Here is a 6,398-nt window from a genome sequence, read left to right on the forward strand (position 1 = left end):
TTGAAGTTTCCATGGCTGTCAGAAATCCAAATTTCTTCCATGTTGCTGTTTACCTTTGTTTAGCATGTCTTCTTATGTTTTAAAATGACAGCTCAAGCTTCCAGCCATCTCAAAATTTAAGCAGCAGGATGGAGGGGAAGAAAAAGAGGAATAGCCTTCTTTTCTCAAGAGATTTCCCCAAAAGTCCCATCTATTCTTTAATGTATATCTCATTGGTCAGGACTATATGCACAGCCCCACTTAGCTGCAAAGGAGGCTGGGAATCATCATCTTTTAGCTACATTGTGCTCAGTAAAAAACTGGGGCTCTGTGCATCTGAGGGAGAAGGAAGAACGAATAGTAGTCATCAATTAGGAGTCTCTGCCTAGAAGAAACCTTACACAGAGACAGACTGGAGAAAAGACGGGACTACAGGCAGTCTCCAGAGGATGAAATGACATGGAAATGGAAAAAAAAAAAAGTAGATACCCCTTTTATATTAAAGAAAAACATAGTATCACAAATGCATATCTATTTAGAAACGTCTAAGTAGTACAGTGCTTGTGATTAATACAAACAGTTAAAGGTTTTTTCTTAAAATTTTCAAAGTGAAAACATTATTTCTTCCCTCTACAATGTGTTGCATTGTTTATTAATCTCTTTCTTCACAAGCGAGGAAATTAATTCCTCCAGAGCTACGAAACTTTCATTTTCTGTTAGGCATGTAGGCACTATTTATTCGATTTACTTGGATAAATACTGTGAACCACTGTTTAAATTAGAGTTATTTTAATCATGGTTATAATAAAAATTAGAAATGGTTAAAAAAAATGGATCCTGGGGAGATGAAGTGGGAGGGAGGAGGAAATGGTTATGAAAGGACAAAAGGAGGGATCTTTGAGGTAATGGAACTGCTCTGTGGTGGTGGACACATGAAACACATGTATGATAAAACTGTATAGAACTACATTTATGTCCTATAACTTCATGTGAATCTACACTTGTCACAAAATTAAAAATTTTTTAAAGTGTCAGTTGATGAAAATGATACAAAACATATTCATAGCTAATTTTTAAAAACTTATCTATTTTAATGAGATACTATTTAAGCAATCTTTTTCTTTATGATAAGTTATTTTTCTGCCCAGTTTTTTAAAAAAAGATTTATTTATTTATTTATTTATTTATTTATTTATTTGAGAGAGTGTACATGAGCAGGGGGAGGGGCAGAGGGAGGGAGAGAGAATCTCAAGCAGACTCCTCACTGAGTGGGGAACCAGAGGCAGGGCTCTATCTCTGGACCCTGAGATCATTACCTGGCAACTGCACTGTAGTATCATTTTTGTCATAGATCAAGTCATAGATCTGTTTCTGGACTCCATTCTTTCCCATTAGTCTTTCTTACAGCCAAAGCCATACCATTCTATTCTAAAAATTATTTTATCTTAATAATAAGAGATAATATATAGTAGGAATAGGCCCTCCAACTTTGTTCTTCAAGATTCTCTTGGCTATTCTTGGTCTTTTGCAATTATATATAGCATTTGAAATCAGCTTGTCGATTTTTACCAGAAAATGATGAGATTTTTACTAGGATTTCAATGAATCTATACATCAATTTGGGAAGAACTGACATGTTTCCATTCTTAAGTCTTCCTTGCCATTAATTTGATGTAGCTCTCTACTTATTTAGGGTTTATTTAATTCCTCTCAGAAATCATATATAGTTTGGTATGCAGAGATCTTGCACTATCATAGATTTATTCCTAGTAGGTCTTTAATTTTTTGTTATTATAAATTTTTCCATCTAAAATTCTAGATGATATTTATAATAAAATTGAGTTTATATACTGACCTTCTGTTTATCTTTCTCATTGCTCTTAAGCTATTCCTGCACTTCTGTACTTCCATCTGGGATCATTTTTCCTTTAGCCTGAATAACACACAATTCTTTGTGTGGGTTTTTTGGTGGTGATCTTCTTTCTCATGCTTGTTTTCTAAACGCATTTTTATCTTATCTTCATTTCTGAAGGATATTTTGCTAGGTATAGAATTATAGGGTAGCTCCTTCTAAGACATTACTCAACTTTTTTTCTTTTTTTTTTAAAGATTTTATTTATTTATTCATGAAAATACACAAAGAGGAGAGAGAGAGAGGCAGAGACACAGGCAGAGGAAGAAGTAGGCTCCATGCAGGGAGCCCGACATGGGACTCAATCCGGGGTCTCCAGGATCAGGCCCTGGGTGGAAGGCGGCGCTTAAACCGTTGAGCCACCAGGGCTGCCCACATTACTCAACTTTTTATGGCTTTCCTCATTTCTGTTAAAAAGTCATTTTCAAGTCTTATTATTCTCTTTGGAAGGTAATAGTGTCTTTTTAACCTATATATTTAATAGATTTTCTCTTTTTCACTCTGCCTTGAGGGTTTGTGAAGGAGGAACGGTGCATGTGCAGCTTGACAAGGTAAGTGAATATCAGTCTTCAAGACGGAAAGTCTCTCTCTTCCTCCCAGGTATCAAAAGCCATCACAGCTTTTCAGCAAAAGTACCTGTATGGACTGCCCCTGTCCCCTTTAAGACCAAGTTCTTTTGCTACCCACTGCATGCACAAGTGGGAGTAAGGTTGAGAGGCTGACCTGTAGTTCTTCCTATAGCAACACCTCAATCAATAACTCACACATTGTCCAAAGACCCTACTCATGCCAATAGTTCTTTTCTGTGTACTTAGAACACCCCCAAGAGCCAGCTGCATTTCTGCACTAAGCCTCTGTTATGCAACTTTTGTTTGTCTACCTTCAATCCAATCCCACCTGGTTCCTATTTTTCAAGGATTCTCACAATGTCTGTTCCAGTGAGAGCACCCCTTCATGTTTTTCAACATTCAGGTATGTGCATGGATGCACATGAATTTTTATACTTGTATAAATTTTTGTAATTTTTAGATTTGGAAAAGAGGGGAGGAATTGGGAGATCTAGAACTTATTCTCAGTTGGCCATCCTGATTCAATCTCAGTTAAATTTTTAAGCATATATTGAACTCTTTTAATACCAAGCAAGAACAGCTCATAGTAACATATGATCTAATTTGGAAATCTCTGCTTATAAAGTGATGTCATATTAAATTATTGCAATTTAAGACTTGGTTCCTATGTTAAAACTGGCATCTGTATGACACATGTGAATAAACTTCATTCTCTTTCATCGAAATTACCTTTTAGATTTTAATATTATATCTCAAAAGTTAAGAGTTCTGTATTACAGATTCCTACAAACACATAACAGTAACAATAGAAATAGTATTTTTGTTCAACTATAACAAAAATGAGGGGGAAAGTAACTATTTTTTTCAAAATTTGTTAAGTGCTAAAATTAAAAATAAGAAAAAGTAATTCAGAAAGATGGGATGCCTGGGTGGCTCAGCGGTTGAGCATCTGCCTTTGGCTCAGGGTGTGATCCCAGGATCCGGAATCAAGTCCCACATCGGGCTCCTTGTGGGAAGCCTGCTTCTCCCTCTGCCTCTCTCTCTCTCTCTCTCTATGTTTCTCATGAATAAATAAATTTTAAAAAATATTTTTTAAAAAAGTAATTCAGAAAGATCCTGATTAACAAGGCAGGAAACTACAAATGTTGGAGAGGATGTGGAGAAAGGGGAACTCTCACTGTTGGTGAGAATGTGAACTGGTACAGCCACTCTGGAAAACTGTGTGGACATTCCTCAAAGAGTTAAAAATAGATCTGCCCTACGACCCAGCAATTACACTGCTGGGGATTTACCCCAAAGATACAGATGCAATGCAACGCCGGGACACCTGCACCCCGATGTTTATAGCAGCAATGTCCACAATAGCCAAACTGTGGAAGGAGCCTCGGTGTCCATCGAAAGATGAATGGATAAAGAAGATGTGGTTTATGTATACAATGGAATATTACTCAGCCATTAGAAATGACAAATACCCACCATTTGCTTTGACGTGGATGGAACTGGAGGGTATTATGCTGAGTGAAATAAGTCAATCGGAGAAGGACAAACATTATATGGTCTCATTCATTTGGGGAATATAAAAAATAGTGAAAGGGAATAAAGGGGAAAGGAGAAAAAATGAGTGGGAAATATCAGAAAGGGAGACAGAACATGGAAGACTCCTAACTCTGGGAAACAACTAGGGGTGGTGGAAGGGGAGGTGGGCGGGGGGTGGGGGTGAATGGGTGACAGGCACTGAGGGGGGCACTTGATGGGATTAGCACTGGGTGTTATTCTATATGTTGGCAAATTGAACACCAATAAAAAATAAATTAAAAAAAAGAAAGATCCTGAGAGACAAAAAAGAAAGATCCTGAGATGTTATTTCCCTGTACTCAACCCCAGAATTACTTCAATCAACAGACTCATTTACCAACATTACCAACATAAATTCAGGAATAATTATCATTTATTTACCATTGATTGTTACAGTGTAAATTCCAAATTTTCAAATCTAAAATAATTTCCAGTTGTTTGCACAATAGAAATTTTATATAAATAAATGCAGTCCTGAAACAATATAAACTCTAGGGGATCTCTGGGTGGCACAGCGGTTTGGCGCCTGCCTTTGGCTCAGGGCGCGATCCTGGAGACCTGGGATCGAATCCCACATCGGGCTTCCGGTGCATGGAGCCTGCTTCTCCCTCTGCCTATGTCTCTGCCTCTCTCTCTCTCTCTTTGACTATCATAAATAAATAAAAATTTTAAAAAAAGAATTGAAATAATATAAACTCTAAATATATTCTTGAGTTTAACCTAAAGAGTTCAACAAAACAATCTTTTGAAAAATATTTAATGCACATCTAACATGTCCTAGGTACTGTTCAAGGCACAGGATGTATCAGTGAACAAAACAGACAAAATCTTCTGATTTATGGAGTTCATATTCTAGTAAATACATATAATTTGAGTAATCTGAACTTGGTCCTTTCCTACAAAAATTATTAATAAGGTAGATAAATGTTTTATGCTCACACACAAATATATGTATTTCTTATAGCAGTCCATCACACAACCATATGAAAATATCTTTGTCTCCAGCTATAAAATAAATAAGTCACAGGCATGAAAAGTATAGCATAGGGAATATAGTCAATATTATCATTATAATGTTGGGTGACAGATGGTGATTATACTTAGCATAGTGAGGATGGGGTAATATACAGAATTGTTGAATCAATATGTTGTACACCTGAAACATTTATGTTAATCATACTTCAATAAAAATCAAATAGATAAATAAATAAAATGTGTTTGAGAACACTTGTAACACAGAGATACATTTAGCTACTGATTTCAAAACATTAGAAGTCAATACCTTGTCAGAGAATGTGAAAAAGGACAGAGGTCCTAAAATTTATCTGCCTAAGTGATTCACTGGGAAAAGGAGGTATCAGCTAGATTTCAGATAAGCATACCAGATTTTAGACAACTCCTAACAGATCTCAATTTATTTCTCTGAATTAGGCAACTGAAATCATATAGATGTCAGACCTATGCAGACCGAGGAAAATACTGGGTCTATCCGGAGCAAGATTTTGATCATCCAGAGTTTGCTGTCCAATATGGTAGCTGCTAGTCACATGTAGTTATTTAACTTTAATTACCTAAAAATTTAAAATTCAGCTCTCTGGTCACAGTAGCCACATGTCCAGTGCACAGTAGTCACACACAGCCCGTGGCTGTCATGCTGAACAGGGCAGATAAGCAACATTTCCCACCCTGCAGAAAGCTCTCTTAGACAGTGCTGCTCCAGAATATGCCGCCACTCCTGGGAAAGACGAAAACCTCCCGAAAAGGGTTACAACAGGTGGCGATTTATAATAGCAAAAGGATAAGTTTTATTCTTGATGCTTTGGCTATTTCCATTCCTGCGTCTTATTTTCCCTTCAGCTCCTAGAAAACCTATCTCTCCTTTCCTTACTCCTTCTCTCCCTGCTTCTCACATGTTTTCTTACCCCATTTCTCATCACTTCTCTATTTTCTGTAATAACAACTATGCAGTCCACAGTTAATGATTGCAGCATATTTTTAAAAATATTACTCGATGTTAAAATGTAAGAAGCCTAATCTGTTCCCAAAAGAATACAATATTTAGAGGGGACTTTTTTTTTTTTAAGATGTATATGACCTGTGTATTTTCCTCCTTGAGATCATCATCCTTCCTTAGAGTTTCTCACCTTTAGAATCTGGGGTAGAAAAGATATGCAATTCTCGTTCCAGCCTCTGGGGTTTCCCTGTGCGGAGGCAGAGCTCGGTCCCTTGGGCCAGGAAGCCGACGTGTGCACGCACCGCTGCACCTGTTGTTCCGCGGACCTTCTACTGTCATCTAGCGGAGAGAAGGGGCAAGGGCTCTTCCGCGAGTTAGGCCGTTACCAAGCGACGGAGGCGCGGCGCCG

The sequence above is a fragment of the Vulpes lagopus genome, chromosome 2 (assembly GCF_018345385.1).
Source record: "Vulpes lagopus strain Blue_001 chromosome 2, ASM1834538v1, whole genome shotgun sequence".
NCBI lineage: Eukaryota > Metazoa > Chordata > Mammalia > Carnivora > Canidae > Vulpes > Vulpes lagopus.